The sequence below is a fragment of the Tribolium madens genome, unplaced genomic scaffold (assembly GCF_015345945.1).
Source record: "Tribolium madens isolate multiple individuals breed KSU strain unplaced genomic scaffold, Tmad_KSU_1.1 Scaffold_1;HRSCAF=32;Tcas5.2_LG8, whole genome shotgun sequence".
In the NCBI taxonomy this organism is placed as follows: Eukaryota; Metazoa; Arthropoda; class Insecta; order Coleoptera; family Tenebrionidae; genus Tribolium; species Tribolium madens.
In genome coordinates this window covers 816,269-843,550 of record NW_025400984.1, presented here as the reverse complement: position 1 = coordinate 843,550, position 27,282 = coordinate 816,269, and the positions used below count along the sequence as shown (strand labels likewise).

Below are 27,282 nucleotides of genomic sequence, written 5' to 3'. Positions count from 1 at the left end.
CGCATAATATTTTGCTAAATTAGTATTCAATTGCTTTTGTAGCAGTTTCTCTTACTTCTGGGGGAATACATTGCTCCATTTCGACGATTTCAAATCAGATTCACACATTATTTCAATATTTTCTTTGACATTTCTGAAATGTCAAAAATCAAACGCCATTTGGATGGCCTACCACGTTTGGACCTTAACTTTGTGAGAATTTTATTTTATCAAATTTTCGACTGACTATTTCATTCATTTACATTTCGGCCAATAGCATTACGTCATTCAACAATGAGTGAAAAGTTTCAGTCGATAAAATTGATGAAAGCAAAATTTTATCGCCTACATCTCATCTTTAGAGCCAATGAGTGAAGGATATTTACAAACAAAATCGAAACCAAGTCAGTTTTCAAGTGATAAAATTTTACCTCTATGGTAACAATCTAAACAACTTCTGTCGTTTATATATTTTGACAGTTATTTCATTTAATTTGAAAAATGAATGGAAACACGCGATTTCAATTCCTGACATTACACTTGCAAATTCAATAAGTGTTCCCCAAAACAGATCAAGACGAAGGCTTGTATATGGAAACAATTCTCTCAGTTCTGCGAAGAAAGAAATTATGAACTGACTGCCTATACTCCAATAAATCGTCTAGCAGAAATTTTTCAAGACTGGGCGTTTAGAGAGCTTACGAGGTATGTACCTCATGATATTTACTCATCAACAATACAGTCAGAAACTCATGAAACGTCTGTCAAAAGTGAAAATAACGACATTTCCAGCAAAATTGTCTACATTAATTGTACATTTAATATTTAGAATAAATAGTTGTAGACTTGTATGTGTAGTTTTATTTATGAAATAGTCCTCCGAATACCATTCGTGGTAAAATTTGGTCTGGCAAAATTTTTCGATTGGTTTACTCAAGTTTTTGTTGCCAATTTAGCTCGTGACATTGTTCAAAAACCTCTCGTCTGCGACTCGAGGTTTTTCTAACAATGTCACTCGATAAATTGCTATGCAACAAACTCTCGTACAATCTGAAAATTTTGCCGACAATAAAAAAATAAAAAAATAGCATACAAACCTCGGTGGTAATGGCATGGCACCATAACGACGCGTCCATGACAGAACGGCACAAACGCCATTTTATTGTACCCTATTACTTGCGGTTTATTTTATATGCTCGTAATAGGAGTACCAGCAAGGCGGCAGCTCTTTTGTCGGGGCGAGTTGTGGGTAAAATCTCTGGGGTTTTAGGGTTTTGGCTTAAGTTCACGAAAATTATAAGGGCGCCACTCAGTTTAATATTGGTAAAACTCCTAACTGAGAAGGAGGTATTTAAAGAAATTTACAAGGTTGATTAAAATTCCGTATATTGTATATAAAAAAGACAAAAGGCAGTGATATGGAAAACACGAATTCTCTTACGTTAGAATTGGCCAATTCGCTCGCTCACAAAATGTCTTAATTTAAATTAACGTTGAAACTTGATGATTAAAAATTTACATGTTGACAAGGGGTTGAWTAATTATAACAAAAAARGAGTAAAATTTGACGGTAACGARATTAATAAATAAATTGATTAATAAAATAAATTCAGAAAATGCACTAAAAAAATCGAAGTCTTGACTTATCTGTCTCTCCGAAGAGAATGGCGAGGTCACTCAAGGTCGCACCATCAAACGTAGGCTCCTCCGCAACACGAAAATAAATTGGGGGCCTACACGTACTCGAACATCCAAAATTTGGGGACCAGGGTTTCCTCCGACAACTGAGGGAGAGATGGTGGTTTCCGATTTTCCGAAACAACGAGTTAAAGAGTCAAAAAGTTAAAGAGTCAAAAAGTTAAAGAGGGCCTAAAATGGGGTATTAAAACCTTGAAAAAAATTGAAACTTAACCTACTTTGGTGGTGAGCGCCCTCAATAGTGGTTCGATTGTTGTGGTAGTGTCATTACTTCATTAGTTTTACTATAATTATTCTGAGGCCATTTGATATAATTTTACTGGATTATTTGATTTTGTTGCTGGCTCTTCGTTTGACCTCTCGACACTGACCCGTCCTGTACCCGAATTTTGTACGGTCTTCGCGCATGATTCTTAGTTACCCCCTTTCTATTTTATTTAAACGTTACATTATTCAAAACTAAAAGTTGTATATCACTGGAAAGAAAAAAAAATACTAAATCCGTTTCTGGGCACGGCACATTCACCAAAAATTTTCAGAGGGAGCTATTATCGTTTGAAATGTGCACATACGCCAAATGACGTAAATAAAATTTGTACTTGCGCATTGCAGATATTGACTCAAACGCCATTTTGTACGACTCTATTAGTGAGTGTGGGAGTATTTTAAGTCTTGCTTCTTGTATTGACAACGCTGAGTATTTTACTTGTGGTTCTAACAGAGGCTATTATAAAGCATTATTATTGTTTATATATCAACTTCAGTTATTTGAATACATGGCGTTTGTGACAAAATTTACAAAAACCCTACCTGTTGGCGTTTGTGCCAAACATTTACACAGCTCCTTAAATTCTGTTTGATACAAGCGCCATTTAATACATTGGTTTAATAGGGATAAAATTTTTCTGAATTTTTAAAACACGTGGCAAAATTTTCACATTGTTGTTATAACAGATATGTTTTAACCAAGTTTAATTTAATGTATAGAAATATTAAACTGTGATAATGCTTGCTGGGACTTAAATATCGGTCATTTGAATATTGGGCGTTTGTGCCATTCAGTTATTGTTTTTTCAGAATATGAATTCGAGAGGCAAGAAACTTCTTAAAATGGCGATTAGTCAGTCTGGTTCAAATGCTAGTTCTTGCAGTGAACTAGAATTAGCCTTACAACATGAGATAATAATTCTCTATAATTCATCACCAAGTACTGAAGATTTTCCCATTGAGACACTCTCCAACGACCATGAACTAGATGCGTTATTGCCATCGACATCAGAAGATAACGTTACGTCTCCTCTTCTCTCCGACTCGGATTCAGATTACACTGTATCTGATTAAGGTAATGTAGAGACAGACAGCGAAGAAGAAGATGACATTCGGAAAAAAAGACATCTATAAGCTAGCACCAGTCATTCAAATAACGACGAAACAGAAGTGTTAGTGTAAACAACAACCAGAATGAATACGAAACAACTTCAAAAACCAAAAAGGCGAAGAAAAGATTGTCCAAAGATTCAGGTCAAGAATACATTACAAACAGTGGGAAAGTGGTACCAGCTAAAACTATAAAATCAAATCCTTGTTTTGAAAAAAAATGTCGTTTTGAATGTAACCAGTTTACAGAAGCAGAACGAAAAGAACTATTCCAATATTACTGGAACCTGTCCGACAGCAGGAAACAAAAACTGTTTGTATCAGAGTGCATAACAGTCTCATCTGTCAAAAAACGAAGAAAGTCCAAGGGTATTAAAACTAAAAAAGTGACCAATGAGTATTTATTATTGAAGAATAAGGAGCAGCATCGTGTCTGCAGACAGTTTCTAGTTAACACACTGGCAATAAGTATTAGATTGTTAAAAACAGTGGTCGAGAACAAAGAATTAGAAAGATTTCCAAAATCTGACATGCGAGTCCTTCACCCAGCACCTCATGAAACAACAAAGGATCAAATGGAAAAATTCAGATCATTTATCATTTCTCTACCAGCAGTTCCATCACATTACTGCAGGGGATCCTCGTCCAAAAAATATTTACCTTCGAATATTGGAAGCTTCAACAATCTTTTCAGGATGTACGTAAAATAGATGGAACAAGAAGGAATTGCTGCTTTGAAAAGAAGCAAATTTTTGGAACTCATAAAAAAAGATTATAATTTTGGTATTCATGTACCGAAAAAAGATAAATGTTTCCAATGTGAAAATTTCAAAAACATACCAGGACCGTTAAAAACAGAGGAAATTATTAAGAAATATGAAAACCATATGGCAGAAAAAGAGGCAGGAAAAAAACTGTTTTTGGATGAACAGGAAAAGACTAAAGAGATGAATGAGAATAAACAACAATTAGTATGTAGCTTTGATTTACAAAAAGTGCTCTCAACTCCTCATGGGGACAGTATGGCTCTAGGGTTTTCTAGAAAATATGCCTTTTATAATTTCACTATTTATGAAACGTGTTCCCGAAAAGGGCATTGCTTTGTATGGGGCGAGAAAGACGGTAAGAGGGGAAGTAATGAGATATGTACAAATCTTTTAAAATATTTAAATGCGATCGATGCATCAGGTTTGTATAACGAAATATCTTTATATTGCGACAATTGTCCAGGTCAGCAAAAATCGTTTTATGCTTAATATGCTGCGATACTTTTTAGATAATTCTCAAAATATAAAAAAAATGTTTTAACTTTTTTAATTGTCGGACATACATGCCCGTCGATTCAATGCACGCAGTTATCGTGAAAAATATTAAAAGAAAGATTATTCACGCGCCCTCAGAATGGCCGACAATTTTGAGAAATGCTCGTTTGCGTCCAGAGCCCTACTCCGTAACGCAATTAAAATATTCAGACTTTTTAGATTTCAAGTATTTGATTGCCGAACGAAATTTGAAACTTAAAGTTTCAGATTTGAAAAGAGTTATAATGTTGAAAGATAATTATAATCTAACATATTGTACATCTTTTGTTGACAACCAATTAAAATCAATATTATTCAAATTAAAAGAAGGAGCTCCTCGTCAAGCCTATACAAAAGAGCAAAGTATCGATAAACTGAAATACGAAAATCTACAATCTTTATGTAGACAAAACATCATAAAACCTGAGTATCACCTCGAATATTTGAGTTTGAAAATATCTTCCTGAGTACCTGATGTACTCGATGAGACTGATTTTGAAGACGATAATAGTTCCTAAACTTCAACACTATTATGTGATTTAAAAAATGCCAAAGTTTAGTTACTTTAGTTATTTTTGTTATTTTAGTATTTATATTTGTTTTGCTAAAATCTTTAATTTTTTATTTTTATAATTTTTGGATAAAATAAGTTTGTTTTTCAGAAAATTGTGTTTTATATTTTTTACGTCTTTGTATTCAGAATTATTAAAGAATTTTTGTAACTTTTCTTGAAGACCTTTGTTGACCCAACTGCCCAAAAAATTTGAAACGTAATGAAAATTTGTTCGGCACATCTCCGCTCAAACGCCAAATTTAAACAATAAGTCATATAACACCCGGCACAAACACCATTTCCAATTTTTACATAAACGACAAATAGAAGACTCATTTGGCACAAACGACACTTATTTAGAACTTATTTTTTATTTTCTTTGTAATTCACGGTACCATAACAAAAATTACAAGAATTATTCCAAAAAATCAAGACTTTTAATATAAAAAATGGTCAAATATGTATTACATTTTATTACAAAACTAATTAGTTTTTTTTAATTTGCCAGCAATTTGACATTTGGCGAATGTGCCGTTTTGTCATGGACGCGTCGATAATCACTCGGGGTAATGCCATATTTACCACCTCGCTTGTAATGTATACTATTACATTTTATTAAACATAACATTTTAAAAGAGACATGCATACGTTCATGAATTTTTTATAGCACTTTTAACCATATTTTTTTCAAACACATGGTATGTTCCAAATAGTTGTATAAAGAATTTATAATTTTGTTTTCTTCTGCGTTAACTACAAACCGTTCCTCTAGTCATATTAATAACAATGAGCCATATGAACAAAGTTAAGTAAATGCTTCTACTTGTAATAGTAAAAGATAGACGTAATTTAGATTTTATGAGAAAGAAAGATACAAAACTATAGTTAAAACTTTTGCTACAGTTTATTCATACTACCCAGTAAGTTAATAACTTACATTTTTAGCTTCATTTTTGTACGTTTATGTATTTAATCCTACCATTCGATATTGAATTTTGGATGACTTAAAAAAGATTGAGAATAACAAGAAAATAAAATGGAACAATTTCATCCTAAGAAGGGTTAAATTCTAATCGGAGGCTATCTCAATGGCCAAAAACACCTGCTGCACTTGTGAAATCGCGAGCATATTCGGACACCATTTAATTACGTAACTTGTTATTGAAAGGATTTGTGTGGTTTTTTGTTTATTATTATTATTATATTTCCATTAAAATAATTGTATGAATTTATTTCTTTTATTATTAAAAAAAATATTATTTCAGGCGTCAAGCTTAACTTGCTGTTAGCTAATACTTGATGATTCCTACCACATTTTGACACAACGAAAAGAAATACTCGTAGTACAGATCTACTAAGGACAGAATTGGTGTTTTAAATAATTTAAAATGCACTGATTATGCAATTTTAGGGAATGCGTTTACATTTTATATTTCGAGCCGTCTTTGCTCATAAATAAGGCAAAGCCAGCCAGAACGAAGCAGTTAACAGATGAGCCTTATTTAATAATTCGAAGACAATTCTCAGAACTCGTTAGAATTCAATGTGGTGGTCTGAATTCAGCGCTACATGATTTATAAGGCACTAAATTTATCTCGAGACTTAAGTTGGCCGTATAATGCAGATTTCAGACAAGTCGCCGAAAAATAAAACTGAATTACACTGCGAGCAAGATGACTAATGTTTTTAATCGCCTCTACTATTTTCAGCTGTTTCATCCCTTGAGACATTATCGCCGCAAGATTAATCACCACGTGCTCCCGATAACACCTCCCATCAAACGTCGACATTATTTTAAAACGACATCAAAGCTCCATTAGAAGTTTTTGGGGCGTTTTGTATCGAGGATTTTGTCAGGGTACAATGTGGGTTTGTGTTTATTTCGAACGGGGGATTTGGAGAGGAGTTTTTAGTGGAGAATAACGAATATCGACCCCAAACCGACTGCAATAGTAATAATTCTATCAACGGCGCCCGACTGTCGGGATGTTGAACGGCCGTTCTGTTTACGGCAATCTCTGAAAGTGCATCAATAGAAAAATTGCCAGGAGAATCAGCGGTTTGGTGCGTTTGGGTGTTTTGGCGGAGGCGCCGGGTAATATTCTCATATTCACTTAACATTTAGGTTTTATTTTCGTATCATTACAAACAATTTTTCTAATTTACGAAAATTATTTTTTAGATTTTGCAAAGTAAAGAGTAGTTTTTTTTTCGGATGAGTTTTTTTATGCATTTTAGAGAATACCTATTCACTTGAATAAATACCTATTTACCGTGTGTTCTACAGAAATTGTCACAAAAAGAATTAACACCTTATTAAGTGGGTATTATGCTTCGAAATGAATTTATGAGCAATAAAATTTATGAAAATTGACAAGTCTTCTAGCTTCTGACAATAATTTAGAGTCGCAGGCCATAGTAATTAGAAATTTATTTAAAAACATGGTATATACCGGGTGACCGGTCGCAGTTGTGCACATAGGGATTTAACATGGTATAGTGTCCTTTTGCTGATTCCTGCTTGCCAACACAACCTACAAGCAAGAATAAAAATGGTATTTTTACTTTAAAATACAATTTTCAAATTTAGCAAAACGTGACATAAGTACGCGGTACTTGTTATCTAAAACGTCAAAGTTTTTTTTTTGTTTACATATTAAACGATATTTTTTTCTAGTCTTTTTTATATACCTCATCATCCAGAAGCACATCTTTGTCTTGGAAAACAAGACTTGACGCCCGACACCGTTTTTGGACTTTTCTTGCTCTGCATTGTATCTCGGGAATTGTTTTTTTTTATTTTGGTCATTGCTCACAGTCAAATTTAGAAACTGCTTGCCCCAACGAAGCTTTATGATTCGTTATTTCAGACGAGAGTTAATCAATCATTCTTTCGATAAAATTGCACTCTCATGAATACATACTGATCGTGAATATCTCTTTACATTCACATTTCTTCATACCTTGATATGATGCGGTATGTAATTAATTATTTGGTGTTTTCTTGAGAGCGGCAATAGATTTGAAACCCATTATTTATAAAGCTTGATAATGCGAAATCTGAACATTTTTTCATTTTCGTTCGTTATGAATCACTTTGAGAACCATTAAAATATTAGTATTCTAAGTCATATTGACAATACCCTACTTATTTCAAAATTTTAGAACAGTCTACTCATAAACATACAACGCGCAAAAACTCGCGCCCCAGAGAAAAATGCCATATAAGGTAAGATACCAGGAACATGGAAAAAATCTTAAAAAAACTTTATTTTTAATTTATTTCTTCCAACACTGTTTATATGGTGCATTTAAGCTTACCTTTTATGTTGCTGTTAATATACCCTCTCCTACAAAATACGTCGTCAATCACATCGTATTTTATAAGTACATAAAATACTGGTATCCTGGCATTTTGTTCATTCTAACATTTTTTTTGAAAATTTTCTTTAGAACATTTTCTGAATTTAGCAAAATTTCTGATCCAAAATTAGTGTTGGAAATTTTTTTTTAAGACAACACGAGTTAAAACTTGTCTCAATTGCTATAATTTTGTGAGAATTTTGGTCGAACATCCGTTATGAAATAAAAAATTGTTATCGTATCTATTAGAGTTGAAAACGAATTGAGTTTTCGGTTGAATACTTGAAAGTAATTAATAGGAATTACATTTGAAATCAGTAGTGCACAAAACGAACAACGAAAAAGGTGTTTCGGAAAATTCCGATAGGATTAATATCAAGCCATCACAGAATAAACAGACAAAGTAGCACGTAAACAATTAAGAATTAATCCTTTTTTTACCAATACCAAATAGTATAGAATTTAGGTTTAAAAGTTACATTACCTGGAAAATTACTTTTTTCGTTCAAATGGTTTAGTTACTAAATTGTATTTATACAATCCGTTCAGCGAAAAAAGAATTTGTCGTATGTTTGTACTGTTTTTTACTTTTTTTTAGATTTGGAAATATCAGTAAACGTTCTATCTTGCTATCTTTAAAACTTTAAAAAAAATCTTCTTTTCAACGTTTTAATCTAACATATCGCAATAACAAGTGTTTTGACACGGAACCTCATACTTTTCAGCAGTTTGTTTAACATAATGGAAACACTTAACTCCCGTTCTGTTTCTACTTTTTTTTTTGTTACGGTCGAGTATGCTTTTTTAAAATTATTATCTGACGGAATTCTATCCTTTAAAGCCAGGGCACCTTACTGAAACATTATTTCAACGAAATAAATTTAAGGAAGCATGCAGGAAAAATGCGTCTGTTACTCCCGGAAAGCTATAAACTTAGAAGATAACAATCGGTCTTATTCCGAAAAGTTGGCTGTGTTGCCTAGGATACAGGACGACGTCGCGACGCCTTCAAAATATCCACCTACAGACGTGTTTTTCTTTACTGGAAACTGTAAATTTTGAAGCTTCCTCAGTTCATGAGTGCAAGTACATGTGGAATTAGGAAATTAGAAGAGGGGATCTTGTGGAATGTTTGCAGGAGAGATTGTGTTAGTTTGTAGTTTGTGGTCAGTGACAAGGTCGCTGACTTGAGGAAGGTTTAGTTAACTGTTAACTGTTTGTGATCTCTATGGATTTGCGTCTGGGTTAATATTGTGTCGAATTTACACTCTATAAACCAAAATCAAGATGATTAGGTAAGTAAATGTGTTCACTTGCTATTGTAATTAATAAATGTTTGAAACTTTTAATACACAAATTTATTTTTCGTATTAATTTTGAACTTTTGAAGAATATTCAACTTTATGTATATAAATGTTGTAAAAGTTCACAGTTTTAAATATATGTTTTTAAACGTATTTTTTGACCTTGAAGATGCTGGTTATTACTGCTTGTTTTTAACTAATTGTAGCATAGAAAAACCTTGTTCGCTATAATCCTATATAATATGCAATTCACTGAACGTAACTGTCTAAATGTTGAATATGATTTTTAAACTCTTTACTTATTCTTATTAGTCAACGAGCTGAATCATTCTTAAAGCATCTGAGTCACATATTGTTTCTAAAAGACGTACAGAAACAAAATCTTTTACAGGCTGCTTATTGTATTGCATAGAGATGATCGAGAACATAGTTGGCATAAGTCTACGAGCACTTTATACCCGTGAAAGTATTTCAGAGTTATTTTTAACAATATTTTATGCTTTTATATTTGATTATTACTACAATGATATTGTATAAAAACTACAAGCAGTATCCTTATATTTACTTTTGCAACTAAACGTTATGTCGACACATACCTACACATTTTATTTAACTAAGAAAATAAAAAAGTGGTATTTATTTTGATGTAATTGACGAAATTCATTAAATAACAGAGTATTTTTACATGTTTCATATATAACATTTGACTAATCGTCACCGTCAGATGATTACATTTATATCCAAATCAGATTTATTTTTAAATAGTATAATTAAAAGGGTAACATGCATGTTTCCCATGTTTTACTTCAGTCTTCCCTAAATAAGTTTTCAGTATGTTTAACACAATTTTCCCACATTTCGATAGTAAGATTTTTCGAGGGTAAGATTTTTGGTAGTTTTTGTAGAAACTCCCAGAAAATCTAAAATTCGAGACATTTTTGCTACAGTAATTTTTGCAAAACCACAATTTCAAACCAATTGTATAACAAAAATATGACGTTAAGTTGTTATAAGGTAAGTACTTTACAATAATAATAAAACAAAAGAAATAGCACAAAAACATGTGGTTTTCATAGCAAATTGTCTGTAGGTACCAAATTCATAAAACTCATTAAAAAGTAATTAAAGAAAATCAAAAAAAAATTTAATCTTTGGTGCCCTCTAACTTTTAAACGGCACAATTTGGTATGTAGGCTGCCCGGAAAGTCGCGCACTTCCTTGAAAGAGAGTAATTGGATAGTCCCCCAAGGTATTGAAAAAATGTTTAAAAAAATTCTATCTGTCAAAAAATTTCGACATTTGTTTTTTGACATTTGACATTCTTTCATGTCTATTTAATGATACTGATGATCTTGTATATGTTTTTTTTTTAATTATTTAGTAAAAGTACAAAAATTTTGCCATTAAAACCCACAAATAAAACTAAACAGAGTTACAATTTAGGATACATCTTCCTTCTTTCCTCTTGTAATAATAGCCTGTAGCAAAAAAACTTGGAAAATTATTTTTCCACAGAAAGTGCAAAATTTAAACTCTCATAACTACGAAATTTTTGTAGATAGATTTTTTTACATTTTTCTTGTTGTCTAGGGCATCACCCGATAATACAATGTCACAAAGGTGCGCAACTTTCCGGATCCCCTGTATATTAGAGGTAAGTTGCACTAAATCTCTTTATTTTGACCTGAGATATCTCAGGTTACTTTTTGTGTCCATCTTTTCGTTACACTCTGTATTATATTTTAGATATAAGTACCTTATAACACAATGTAAGAATATCTGCTACAATACAGCACTGTTAATTTCGTTTTACATTTGGCAAAGAAAAGAAAATCCTAATTAGTTTAAGTTAATTTTCATTCATCTTTATATGATTAATGGGTTTTTTATGTTTATTAGAATGATTTTTGACAAAATTATTGCTTCCTCAATTTTGTGGATCTTGTTGGAATATTTATGATATGGTCTATTTCTTTTGCTGGCAGTTTTACAAACCCACTTATTCTTCTTGAATAAGATTATCTTGGCAACTGTATCCCATCAGTTTTTATGTACGGCAATTGAACAGAGTTTCCTTGTTTTTTGTCCTTAGATACTTTTTACAATAAAATAAAACATTGTAACTTATTGTTAGAGTGATCTCTATTTGAGGCGTTTGGAATTAGAGTGGACTAATCTACATAATAATTACACTGGCCTAATGTTTTAAAGAAAGATATTAACGTAAAATGACTGTATTTGAAATAAAATAAAATTTCAACTTTTATTAGGATTTCGCCTAATTAGGCCACTTCAATTCTCAACGCCTCATTTAACGTATTCGTTCTCCGTTATCCTATCACGCATTTGTTCAACAAATTTTGTAATAATGTATTACTTGTATGAATTCTCATGGATTACTTTGTATTCGAATTTGGTGTTTTGAAATTACTTTGGCGAAAAAAGCTAAACTTTTGTGCGTAAAAGAGCGGAATTGTGATAGAAGAACTTCAAAACGACGCGATCAGTATTTCTAAATATTGCTCTCCAGAGAGCGATTTGGTGCAAAACGAGCTGTTCTCAATTAGCATGATGTAATGTCGCTAATCAAATTCCGCTAATTTAATTCGCTTTCATTTAACAGAACAAGATTGTTGTATTTATTGATGGTGACAATGTAATAATAATCTGCAGATATTTATGCATTTATTACAGATTTTTTGATGACAGGGAATTATTATAATTTGTTGCTTAATTCAACGATACTAAATATTAGTTTAGTCTAGGCTAGAACTAAGACCAATAATCTAGAAAACAAAGTTAGAAAACTTAGATATAATTTAATAACGTAAGTTACTCTGATTGTTTGTGGAGACTTGTGGAGAGATACTTCCAATAATCAATTTAGACCACTTCGTATACGGAAAGTCGATGCTTCGTCGTCAAATAAAAACGCTAAAATCAATATAACTGTGTATTGTAATTCTCAAATGTGTAATAAGTGGTAACAATTTGTTTTCCCTTTTTTAGTATTCTTTTATTTACGTAAGTATGATTGGAGTTTGAATATAGCTTAATATTCAATGAAATTGGGGGATTTGACATAAAACATAAAAATTTCAGGCATATTCATCAATGCGGTTAAAATTTTTAATAATATAGTCAGGTTTACACATCTTTAGTGATTTAAGATTGATTTTTTTTTATGGAATCTGTTCAGTCGTTGTAACATACTGAGCGAATCATGTATTTGATAACTTCCATTTAATATTATTTTAAATTGCAAAAATATTAATAAAGAGTACACGATTTACGCTCACTTTGTTATGCAGTAATCAAGTAATATTTATTGCCATTGCCGAACTAAATATCTCGGAATTACATTATTTCGTGTAATTTCATGTATTTTCCGAAAGGTGCAATTACCCAAACTCATTAATTTCTAAGGCCGTTCTTCCGCAAGCTCGTTATATCACAAACATTTTGTTGCACGACACGGCGGTTTAACCTGGATATTTCTTGTCTGTGATGTGGTCCGTAATTAATTACCACAACTGCACATCAGCTTTGTGTAAGAGACAGTCAGTTTGACGTTCGTTGCAATTTCCTTGGTTGCTGTGTTCAGATATTGAATAAGTCACATTAATGTAATGTTTATAACATTAATTTTCAATTATAATTTATAACTTTTTTAAACTTGGGACAAAACACCTAGCCTCATAAGGATTCATATGAACTTGGAACTATTAATTTTTCAAAAATAACATTTTTCGAAATTTCTTTTAATTTTCGAGTTTTGGAAAAAAATAAATAAATGACAACCCACCATGAGAATTCTTTTCATTAAAGATTATGATCTTACTTCTACTTAGATAAAATTGTTTTTCAGTCAGTACTTTTTTTTAATAAATTGTTAAAGATGCGTTCCGAGCTCATCACGAAGATTTTCCGAACTTAACCGAAGTGGTCATTTCATGCATGTGATCATGGGAGAGTCCTGATTTCTATGCAGGTACATACTTTGTGGTAGTTTCGAATACTAAAAATGGAAGAAAATGAGTTTTTATTGGATTTTTTTATCCATCCGGAACCACCCCAAAGCACCTGCACAAAAGACCGGGCTCTCCAACGACCACATGCATGAAACAACTCCTTCGGTTGAGTTCGGAAAATGCTCGTGATGAGCTCGAAACGCGACTTTACTAATTTATTAAAAAAAAATACTGGCTAAAAAACAATTTTATTTAATTAGAGGTCATTTTTAGATCATAATCTTTAATTAAAAAAATTTTCATGGTGGGTTGCCATTTAAAAAAAAAATTCAAAACTCGAAAACTAAAAGAGATTTCAAAAAATGTTATTCTTGATAAATGGTCTTGTTGATGGTACTTTAACTACACTAATTATTTTTTTCGTAAAGTGGTTAGTTTACGAAAAAATGCTTGTTTCCATAACTTTTATTCACCCGGTATAATCAAAAAGGCCTTTTACCTAAAATCCGGTTTCTAGTGATGAGTACAGATCAGTGATCAAGATTATCCATTGTTTCATTATCGTTATTAGTTACTACGAATTACCAGTTTTTCTACAATTTCTTTTTTTTAATATATCGGATGGCTAGAAAAAAACGAATCTTATTTAAGTCCTTACATCTCCAGAGCGTTTTGAGGTGACATAGTCAACTTCGGATAAAACTGAAAAAATAAAAGGTTGTGGTAGATACTTCTAACAATTTCAGTATATTGATGAAGTGTTTTTAAGTGTATATTGCTATCTAACTTATTCACGTTTCTCCTTAAAGATATTACTTTGAGTAAAACAATGGGGAAACTCTGTAATTTAGACATCTAAAGCTAAACAATTTGCTCATAAGAGTCATAAGTAATTATTCGTTACTTATGTTTTATTTGTTGCCTATGTTAATGTTTTATCGCATTGAGTAATTGTTAATTATACAGGGTGCGCCAGAACTCGCACCCCAGATGAAAATGCCATCCATGTACGGTACGATACCAGGAACATGGAAATAATGTTAAAAAAAAATAAGAGTTTAAATTTTGTTGGAAAAATAATTTGTCAAGTTTTTTTGCTACCGACTATTACGTATAGAAGGGGAAACAAGGAAGTTGTATCCTAAATTGTAACACTGTTCAATGATGTTTGTGGCCTATATTGTAAAAATTTTTGTACCTTTACTAAATAATTGTAAAAAAAAGACATAAAATATAATCTTGCTTGGCATTTTTTTGAGGCGCGAGTTCTGACACTGTGTATGAGAAGAAACGTAGATTATTAAAAATAACAAAGCCTCCCGTGCAATACATAATCGATGAAACTTTGATAATAGCTTTACAGGTTTCGTTTTCTACAAATCCTCTTTCGATATAAATAAATGCAAAACAGATAAACTTTTGACAAACACATAGTTCCTGCATTCCTCGCTCAGTTTTTGTAAAGAATAACATCACCAGTTCTCGTAAAACGAGATAAGTGAGGTTTAGTCTTAAGTGTAAAAGAATTATTTGACGAGGTCGACTGGCCGCTATTATGAACAGTAATTGTTTCCAATTTTTCATTCTTTCGCATTTATTATTTTGAAACAGATGGAGTAATTTACAATTGGGCGCAGAAAGACATTAAACATTGTAGCTCATATATCCCGGCTTTTCTTCCAATAAAATTGACCTGATGGAATCAATAAAGTTTGGAATGGTGTGGTCAGTTTAATTAATGAAGGTTAAAGTTTGCACTTGATCTCTAGTCGACTGAGGTTGAATTTGTACATGGGAGTCATTAAAAATATGTTCAGACCACTTCCGAGTTCAATGATTGCGTCGATTCTTGGCGAAAAGCGGAATGAAAGCACGTTCACGCTTCGAGTATGTTGTTAGAGACAATTTAGTAATGATATAAACTACATTTACGTTAGACAGATGGTGGATGTCGACCATTTTAATAATGTTCGCTTAAATTGACGCCTGACATATTTCAGCACTTTAGATAATAATAAAAATGAGATTGTTGGGATGGCAGCTATGCATTGTGCCGCTGTTACTTTTACAACTAATTTTGTTGTATCGTAGCACTTTAATGAAAAAAAAACTCTTCATAAGCATAAAGTCGTGTACTGGCATATTTTAAATTATTACCGCTTTTTGGATAAAACACAATGCGTAATAATCGTGAAATTGTTCAAGAGAAGAGAATTTAACCGTGAAATAATCACAGTGAAATAAACATTTAAAGTGACTGATAAAGAGAGACATCTTATTGTGGGAAAAATCAATAGGGGATGATTCAGGCTTTTGATACAACTAATTTTATGCACTTATTTATACTGCATGATATTTACGGACACTCGTAGGTTTTACTATAAAATAACTATTTTTTTTTAGTTCCAGTCATCCTACGCTGAGTCCGACGTCGGTAGTTTTTTACTCGATACATACACTACAAGGAGTTTGTTTATGGTAAGATTATGCTAATCAGCAGCATTTTTTTCTTCTACCGGGTGACTATTAATGTTTGTGACAAAAAAATCTATTGGCAACACTGAATTATCGCTAATCCTTATAATTTGTTATATCATAATATTTCAGATGACGGCTAAACCAGCAGTCGCCCGTGGCAAATGAATGACGATGTCCTATAAAAGTTTGACATTTGGATTTCAAAGTCAAAGTGCATTTACAGTCACCCGGTAGTAATTTTATTTTCATATTGTTATGCTATCGTACTTTTTTTATACTATACAGAGTGAATTTAATGGTTGCGTACATATTAAAAAAAAAGTCTTAAGAACTCCGTTTACCTTATCCGGTTTCAAGACATAAAGAATGCAAATACCTTTGATTATGAATTTTGAAAATCTGTATAACTCGAGAGAGTTTTATTTACAATTAATTGTTGTTGCTCAAATCCTAAACGTCACGCACCAAATTTAAATTTATTCGCATACTGTATATCTTGAAAACTATCTATATTCGGTTAAAACAAGTTCGAACAACAAGAATTATTTTGTTTTCTTTTGACCTCCACTATCAGTTCACCCCTTACAATTTTGTACAACTATTAAAGTCACTCTGTAATATCAATAAAAGTTTCGTTTAAAATCGTTATCAATACAATGTATTTATACAATAACTCTACTAAAGAATAATTTCAGAATGTTATTTCTTATTAATACATAGAATAGAATCGCAGCTATTTACAAGAGAATAGTAACTGGAGAAAACCTGAAAACTACTTAGAAATTTCTATATACCATCTAAACACGCAGTCTCTCAGGAATAAAATTCCAGAATTAAATGCATTATCAAGTATTGTGTGTTTCTGAGCACTGGCTCGACGAAAATGAAATCAATTCTGTACTAATTGATAATTTTAGTCTCAAATCTCACTACTATAGATCTTCGCTGGCACATGGAGGTGTATCTATATTTTTACAGCCCTGTGTATCTAATTTATTTACATCTAGGTGTGTTCTAGTAAAATTTAGTGTGAAGAGAAGCATTGAAGTATGTGCAATTGAGTCTGATTTTTTCAACATTGTAATTGTTGCTATTTACACATCACCAGAAGGCAACTTTAAAGTTTTTATAAAAAATATGAATGAAATATTTGAAACTCTATGTAACACCACAAAAATCGCTGTTATTACAGGTGATTGGAATATTAATTTTGGTAACCAAAATGCTAAATTTACTGAGTTTTCTGACTTGTTTCTTACATATAATTTGGATTACACTATTTATGAAAACACTCGTTTAAAGTCATGCATAGACAACTTCATTACAAACTTAGACACCACATATGTATACAGTTTTACAAAAAAACTTTAATATATACATGGCATAGTGTGGACTATGAGATACCTCCTAGACAAGCACCCAGTAGAACATAAATTTATGCAACCCATAAAGGTCTCTTTTATTTTTACCAACGTATGGAAACTGTTGAGTGGTCATTTGTAAGTGACGACTCGCTATCATTGGATCAAAAATTCAACAGGTTTTTAAATATCTTGTCATCCGCCGTTGATCAAATCTTTCCAACACGTAAAGTACAAAACAAATGAAATAAGCATACAGTGTGTTGGTTTACCAATTAACTTTCTCTCTGAGTTATATAAACTCACAAACAACCCTAAGGTTTTCACTCAACTTAAACAATACAGAAGCTTCTATAGACAATTCTATAGACAAAAAAATGCTCACGATCGGTAAGTAGCAAATTCAAAAAATAAGCCACACACAATGTGGAAATCAATAAACAATTTAAAAGGTACTACTGTAACAAACACTACCATTAATTTCACAAAAGAGCAATTTAATACATACTTTGTCAATGTAGCAAAAGAATTAATTCAACATCTGTCGTTCGCAAATGATCATAACTTATTCCCTTTATACACATAGAAAACTTTGCTTTCAAAGAAATTACTTTTAACGAAATAGTTAATAATATAAAAAACTCCTCTTCAAAAGACATCTACAATCTTAACACAAAACTCATCAAATGTATCCTCAATATAATCATTTGTCCCCTAACGACCTTGTATAATCAATGTATCAAGGAAGGGAAATATCTATCTGCACTAAAAAAAACTAAAGCTATACCGATTTTTAAAGGTGGACATAATAAAATGATATCCAGTTATCGCTCAATATCAATAATCCCAATTCTAAGTAAAATACTTGAAAAAGCACTCCAACTGCAATTGGCAGGTTATCTAGAAGTACAGGTATTCTTACATCGACTCAATTTGGCTTTAGAAAAAATAGATCATCATCACTGGCAGTGGCTCAACTTCCTTCTAAAATGTGCAGTGCTTTATTATCGTACTATCCGACAGATACTCCTATCAGTTAGTAAATATAGAACAAAAAACATCAGATTATCTCCCAGTTGTATTTGGAGTGCCTCAAGGTACCGTGCTTGGTCCCATTTTATTCCTCAAATGCAAGGTGATTTTTTTAGGCTCTACATTAGAAACTTTTTAACATCTAATCCAGATAGGAATTTGAAATTTTGTACACAACCCAAATTGACCAGTCTAAGTTCAATTAATTTATTTTCAAAATGGCTGAACTTCCGGAACTACGAGAAATTGGCGCCAACTTTGAAATTTTAAATGGTAACCACTTATTTTTATTGCATTTTTGAATTCTCCTCTCCAAACTGAGTAAAATGTACTTAGTTGTTAGTACTTATCTGTCATAGTTTTTGACATATGTCAATTTTTTGGTCAAAATTTTCATTTGCAGAGGTTCATTTAAAACATCTTAGCTCTTGAACCCTTTGCGATAAGTGAATAATTTTTGTTGCATTCGATAACCAAGGGTTCGAAGAGTTTTCTAAAATTTTCAAAATTGTCAACTGTCAAATTGCAAAGCTAATTTGATTTTTTGAAAATGATAATTAACAAACAGCTATAACTCAGTTTTTTCATATAAAGTGACCCTATTTTCTCAACGGCAATCAAAAGTACATGGATTTTACAGTTTCTGAAATAATCACGAAAAACGTGTTTTTCTTTTTTATTCTTATAGTTAATCACGTAGGCTTTGGAAAATAATCAATATGTATTAAAGATTTAGTCTACACAACACGCATCCGGAATTACAAAGAATTGAGGCAAGGATTAAGGCGGCATTTAATAATCTTTAACCAAATGAAATAATGGAAGCCACTCAATCAATTCACCCTCGAGTTTTAGACTGTTTGAAAATGGTAAACATATCGAACATCTGTATTTAGTTATGGCATATCTTTATTGTATTTTTCCAAAGCTTATGTGATTAACTATAAAAATAAAAAACAAAGACATATTTTTTGTGATTATTTCAAAAACTGTAAAAGATAGGTATAGGACATGTTGATAAAGATTCTTCTACAAATTGATATACTTTTGATTGCCGTTGATAAAATAGTCATTTCATTTAAAAAAACTGAGTTGTAGCTGTTTGTTAAAGATCATTTTCAAAAAATCATACTAGCCTTGCAATTTGACAGTTGACAATTTTGAACATTCTATAAAACTCTTCGAACCTTTAGTTATTGCATGCAAAAAAAAATATTCACTTATCGCAAAGGGTTCAAGAGCTGTGATGTTGTGAATGAAACCCTGCAAATGAACATTTCGACCAAAAAATTGACATATGTCAAAAACTATGCCACACAAGTACTAACAACTAGATACATTTTACTCAGTTTGGAGAGGAGAATTCAAATATGCAATAAAAATAAGTGGTTACCATTTCAAATTTCAAAGTTGGCGCCAATTTCTCTTAGTTCCGGAAGTTCTGCCATTTTGGAAATAATTTAGTTGAACTCAGACTGGTCGATTTGGGTTGTATACAAAATTTCAAATTCCTATCTGCATTAGAATTTAAAAAGTTTCTAATGTAGGCCCTAAAAGAATCACCTTGTATATAAATGACATCGAAAGTATACTATCTTGCGATAATCTCGTACTGTATGCTGATGACACTAATTACTTTGAAAGTAATAAAGATTTAACAACATTAGTTAACAACATTTATGAGTCCAAGCATGTTCTTATAACGGGTGTTTATTGAGATTTGGCGTCAATTAATCTGACGTTTGACACTTCGCCGGGCTTATTAAAATACACTAACAGTCACCGACAACTATGACGCCAAATTAAAAAAAACACACCCTTTATAACCCGACATTTTTCAAAAACACAAATGTTTTATGTGCCACAAAGTAGAAGAACAGTCAACTTTGAGAATTTTTTATTAAGTTTGCTAAATTGCATAAAAATTGCACGAGTCCAACTTGAAATTCTCAGGGTTTTTAAACATCTCAATGAACCGGTTACATTTATCTTACCTTGAATTCGAATCAATACTTTTACGTAATTAATTCACAATTAAAAAATTTTCATCTAGGAAATGAAGGGTGTAGGTGAACGGAAAGTTACTTTCTATCAGATGCAAATTGAAACCCACCTAATATGCGTTAGATTTCGAATATTATGACAGTATTTTATTATACGTGGATTATAAAACGATGCGACAGTAAAACCAATGTTACAATCACATCTCCTTTATCACATAGTGTTACAGCATATTCTAATGACAATGCAATTCGTCCACTAACGAGCTAACAATTACGGCAGAGTGAGCTCTGATTTCTCTACTATTCCGACAATAGTAATTTAAGACCGGGGCTTTACGTTTCGATGGGAATGTACGAGTACTGCTATCAGAGGTACTTAGGCTCAGTGACTTGAAACTCCTGATCTATTTTATTTTGTACTAAAACTGCGAATAATCAATTAAACACTTCCGTAAGTGATTTAAATAATGCAATGAAAGACATTGTAAAAATTCCCATATTTAGTTAGATTGTTAATATACATTTGTATTATTATACAGGGGTGATTCTTAAATAGACCGACAAAATTTTATCCTTGGTAGTATCAAATGAGTACATGCTGGAATAGTATATTAAAGTACAAGTTGCAGAAGGTATCTATTCAAGCACAAATTTGAAATTCCGAAATGAGCCGCGTAGCGGCGAGTTGAGGAACAAATGAGTGCTTGAAGAACCTTCTGCAACAAGTGCTTTATACTATTTTTTCTATTTTGTATTTTGCCGCTTTATATCATTTTATAAATTAAAAAACGAAAATTTAATTTTTTTTCTAGAGAATTTTGCGATTTTGATTTTAGGCGGCTGTACAAAATAAAAACAATTCATATTTTCACATTTGAAAATGAATTGTGAAGAAAGTCCGTCACTAAAATTAAATTACCGCGAACGACTTATTCCAGCACTCAAATGATGTCATTTGGGTGATGGAATAGACTTATTCTAACACCGAAATAGAAATAGTACATTACAAGCGAGGTGATAAATATGGCATTACCCCGAGTGCTTATATATACGATCGAGACGCGCTAGCCTTGAGATCGGATAAAGCACAAGAGGTAATGTCATTACCACCGAGGTTTGTATGCTATTTTATTCACAATCACATTATTTTAAGTAAAAAATTTGAGTAAAATAAAATTCTAACAAAGTTAAGGTCCAAACGTGGTAGGCCATCCAAATGACGTTTGATTTTTGACATTTCAGAAATGTCAAAGAAAATATTGAATTAATGTGTAAATCTGATTTAAAGTCGTCGAAATGGAGCAATGTACTCCCCCCAGAATTAAGAGAAACTGCTACAAAAGCAGGTGAATACTAATTTAGCGAAATATTATGCGTAACTTGACAATTTAAAAGAAAAAATTTCCGGTATTTTCGTAATTTTAACCTTGGCAATCCTGCATATTGCCACCCAAGAGGAGTAACATTTATTACTCTTCATGAGAAATAATGATATGTTTCCCAACGTTAAAAAGGTTAGTAATCGGCATATTACATTAGTGATTGTGAATAAAAAATATTTAAAAAATTCTTTATTTAATCGTTCTCCAAGTAAAATTTATTAAAGTTATTTTCGAGGTAAAGCGTACGCCACTGATGTGTTTGTGAATAGTATTAGCACAGGTAGTGGAAACCCTGGTATTAATTTGATCAAAATGTACTTGATCATTGCAACAATTCATAAACGCCGTAAGTGGCACGGATTAAGGGGTTTTTGCCCCTAAAAGATATATGTAAACGTAAAAAGGGTACAGTTTGTCTTCATTTATCCTTGAGAAGCTGTGATAAAATTTTGTCAGTCTATTTAAGATTCACCCTGTATTATAAGCATGGAGGATAAGCGAGATGAAAACATCTATAGATGTAAAACTGTTAGAATTATTAGCTTTGTTTCTTCGTTCTTGCAAAATTTGTTCCTACCCTATCTCTATTGTTCGTTACTGACATTAATTAAAAATCACAACTAATCACAAAATAAGCTTATGGTTAAAACCACAAACGTGTTTTCTTTGTAGCTATATATTTTATGTTGACACTGATTATAACATTTATCGAAAACAATAAAAGCCTAGACCAGCATTTGCATTAACAAAACAGGTACAGTTAAAGTATAGTTGAAATACCATCGAGCGATCAAGATAATTTGTAATCGAGTCATCTTTGGATCCGAAAACGTATGTCTGTAAAATGTCAAGTAAAATGACATTAATAAGACGAGGTAGCGAAGTAAGACGGGAACCCACTATATCTCAAAAACAACAAACAGTTTTAATAAAACTACTAACGTCATTTTATGCGGCAAACCCGAGAACTTGAGCATAAAACATGACGATGCTATAAGTAAAAAACGATTTTTAAATTATTTACACTCAAGTAATTGGTTTTACCTTGACACAAAGATGTAGCTAAATATATTATAAAAATAACTCTGATACAGGGCGATTCAGATAAGATAATGAGCCTGACGATCTGGCGATGCAACCCAAAAAACAAATTTCATTTTACTTATAATATAATGTACTATTAGTCAATATTCACTATTTCAGTTGGATGAGTATAATCTATCTGTCACTTTGACAATTAATTTATTAATTGAATAATAATAATTCTTGTTAAAAATTAACTTGCTCGTTTCAGGTTTACCTTTTGCTTTAGCAAAAAATTTTTTTCCTTTGCAGTTTGGGCGTAAAATCAAAGATACATTTTTTTCCTCTTGTAAACTCAATTCGGGGACATACTGTATATTTTATGCTTTTTATACAATTTTGTGACTAACCTCCGGGTGGTGTATTGTTAAATCATATGATTACCCGCAAGTCAAACTCGCAGATAGAGAGAAATGAGCATTACTTATCCAAAAATTTACGCTTGATGAGAATTTTTAATGTTATTTCATTGGTATAGAAAAAGATTTCTTCCGTCATACATCCTACTTTTCTAAACAAAACCTTTTTCATTTGCCTAATAGCATAAAATATACGCATACTTATCCCTAATTCGAACAGGACACTCTAACTTAATCGATTTAAAATATACTCGCAAAATCGCAAATGGCGTATCCGCAATCAGAACACGTTTTAAAAATAACCACCAAACCGAATCGAGCGTATTCTATATTTAGTAACTCCTACTCAATGGAATAATAATAATATTAAGCAACAGAAAAAGACAAGCACGGAGCGCAGTTTTAATCCACTTACACTTGAGCATGAAGAGGTATTTGAACCATTTGCTTTTTGCACGTAAAGCAGTTACCGTTCAACAATAAGAAAGTACATATTAAGTGAAATTTATCATAACTGGAACAACCCGAATCGATAAAAATTAGAGTAATTTAATTAAAAAGGTGAGTTTATAATGCAGGCATTATTGTTAAGTTTAGAGTGTCGGGATTATTAGGGAAACAATATTAATGATGTCTGCACAATTACAGTGATTGGACAGACTTAATGAATACACGAAATTGTCCTTGAGAAACTGCTGCTGCACTTATGACTAACAGATCAATCCCAGCTCACATACTATTGTTTTGCACATAATATTAAAAATAATACTTTGTTTTATAGTGGCGATATTTATATAATTTTGTTTTTCAGAGATGATCACCGAATTGACAGTGACCTGCAAGAAGAAGATGAATGATCTCACGTGTTTCGTGCGTTTGTTCGGTTTGAACATTTGTTTTGGATTTGTGATATTTTTCTCAATTTGTGTGCATTTGTTAAATTGTGTAAGTCATGACAACGGTAAGCGATACAGGTACACGATATTCTAAACGTACTTTAAATCCTAGGTTTAGTAATAGTGAATGTTTAATTTGTGTTACCAAAAGTATTATTGCCATTTATTTATTTATAGGTAATTTATTACAAATGTAAAATAAACTATTATTTTTGTACTGGCACTTGGGTGTTATTTTTAACCTTCCATTTAACTTGATGTGACAATATTAACAAAAATTCGAAGTCTGATAGACTCTAAATTATTATTAAATTCTGCACAATTTACTCAAATCACTGAGCAGTTGCACAATAGTTAAAAATTATTTTATAAAATTTATTGCAAGTTTACGTAACCTTTCTGTAATACAGGAAATTTGCTTAATGTAACCATGGAAAATTCTTTAATGTAAATGACCTTAAATTTCATTAAAAAGTTCAGATGAACAACACAGCTGCTGTTCTCAGCCCTTCCACTCGAACCTTACAAAAAAGAAAAATACAGATAGATACCAGAAACATGGAAAACGTTAAAAAATTGTATCTATAAAAATTTCCAAGTTATGAGAGTTTAATATTTGCACTTTGACTTTAATTATTTCTGTTGAAAAAATAATTTTCCAAGTTTTTCTGCTACAGCCTATTAGAAGATGAAACAAGGAAGCTATATCCTAAATTGTACTACCTAACTCTGTTTAATGTTATTTGTGGCTTTTATTAGCAAAATTTTTGTACCTTTACTAAATAATTATAAAAAAAACATATAAAGGATTATCAGTATCATTAAATATATATAAAAAAAATGTCAAATGTCAAAAAATAAATGTCAAATTTTTTTGACAGATAGAATTTCTTAAACATGTTTCTGGTATCTTTTCTTACTTGATTTTTTTTTCTGGGGCGAGAATTCTGACATACCTGTATAATAAAGACCCTAACCGATTTTTAGACGCACATCTCTGTTTGAGATGTTTCAAAGATATAATCATAGATATCTGTGATAGCTTTTACAATTTTTATAAATTGGCGTCCTACGGTGTACATACAATGATAGACAGTGAATTTCGTCCTCCCAATTTCCCTGACAGATTAAAAGTGTAAATTAGTCTTTAAGTTTTCCTAACCTTGTTTCAGAATTTTGATTAACGTTTGTCATGTTGACAGAATGCTCGATGCTTCTTGCTACTTTTAACCTTTGTCCTTTGAAATGGTAGTCCTTGGTATGCCCAAAAGTATAGAGATACGTCTTTGAGACATATATTCTTGTATCAGAGAGATAATTTTTATTTTATTAAACGCACTTACTGCTGGCATGTTCGAATTTGATTAAATTTGACAATACGTATTTGAATGTCAGTTATCATGACAATAAAGCACAGACTACAGTGAATTTTTGTGAATTCATAGAAATTGGGTGGACGAAATTCACTGTCCATCACTGTACCTTTGACGGTACAGATTTAGCCATACCATTTTAATCATTCTCCATTTATCAAAATCATGTCACTTTTTTTGACGTTTAAGTACATTTTGCATTTAAGGGAAAAAAAGTGGAATTGACGACTACTACTTCTAAACAGAAGTAGTTTGTAATCTACCGGAAGTTAACCTAAAACAGTAAAATATTTTTAAATGTTTTTTAGGTTTTACGTGTCTAGAAGGCTTTATTCAGTTATACTGAAATTGTTTATAATTTTTAAATTATCCCTCAAGATGTTAAAACAAAATCAAAACTGAATATTATATGATCACATAAATAACATTCGTGTGGCTATTTATTGCTCGTCCTATATTGATTTCCAATATTTGCTCCTTAAACAAGATTGCTCTCAATTTATCAATACCTCCTTTTCCCCTTTAACAAATCGTTTTTAGATAGGACACCACAACAATTCATCTTTCTTCAATAAAAGAAACGTTGCTCGATTTATATGCCAATCGCGCGTAGTAAGCACACTTTAACGCTTCCGGCTACTTGGAGTTAATTGCCAGCAGTCCTTTAAAAACTGAATTCAACTGAAATATATCTTCGCTATCAATCAGACTCAGAAACAAAACAAAAAAGTTGCCACAATCATCTTTAACTTTTTTCCTTTTTTTATTAATTAAGTTATATTGATCTCAAGAGTCTGCAGCTTATTGTCACCATAATAATGATTGAAAATATGTAAATTCTAAGAGGCATAAGTATTTTACGACTTTGTAAATGCTACAGTACGCTTGAGACCTGGAGATAATCTCGTTTTATGATACCGCTGTGTAATTTACGTTTTTACTCACTTCTGTAATTTGCCACATAATTAAGACATACACGGCGAAATTTAACTCCGTCTAGTTTTGGTCTAAATAAATTTACCACCTGCTTTTGGAATAATTATACAGGCTGTTCCGGTTAAACTCCACATTAGAAGTATTAGGAGTTCTAACAATGATATTTATCTAAAATTTTATTTATAGCCACAATCGGTTATGTTCTGCTCAATGAAAATATTTTCATTTATTTTCTTCCTGTTACAACGGAAGTGGATATCAACTTTGTTATGTTAAATAGAAAGTTATGTTTTTTATTGCGTTGTTGGATTACTCAAGTGATTTTGAGAGAGTTTCCATTAGCCTTCCCTATCTATACCTAAGTTTAACCGTTTTCGAAATATTTAGACCTTAAAAATGATTGGATTTTAATCTTCCTATTCAAAAATCGATAATTCTACCATCTTTTTATTATGTTGAAATCGATACGAAAAGAATAACACAATTGTGAAAAAAACTTGGCGTTTTTTCAGTGAGAAACTATGGCAAACTATGCGAAAACTACCATGGGTAGTAATGAATTTCTTCCAATGTAAAAAAAAGTCAAAATAACTTGGAAATCATTAAATTTAGGTATAGGGATGATACAGATCTATGCAGAATTAAACTCTCTTTCATTTAGTGAAGAAAAAATTGTGGCCTTCTATTAAAAAAAAAAATAATTACGGGTATTTGAAGTTTCCCAAACGTAACCTTAAATTTTGGATATTTGTTAATTATTTTTCCATTTAAAAATACACGAAAGAAAGGATCTAACCTTTCTTTTTCATATGCCCAAATACGATTTCAAAATA

General features: G+C 31.6%; 1 long non-coding RNA gene across 1 annotated transcript; it reads left to right on the top strand.

Moving 5' to 3' along the window:
• The first annotated feature begins 9,431 nt into the window (after window positions 1-9,431).
• On the top strand, window positions 9,432-24,363 carry LOC123003767. Its single transcript, XR_006412651.1, has 4 exons — window positions 9,432-9,566; window positions 11,166-11,229; window positions 15,950-16,024; window positions 24,056-24,363. It is a non-coding gene; the product is annotated as an uncharacterized LOC123003767 (long non-coding RNA).
• Window positions 24,364-27,282: the final 2,919 nt, after the last annotated feature.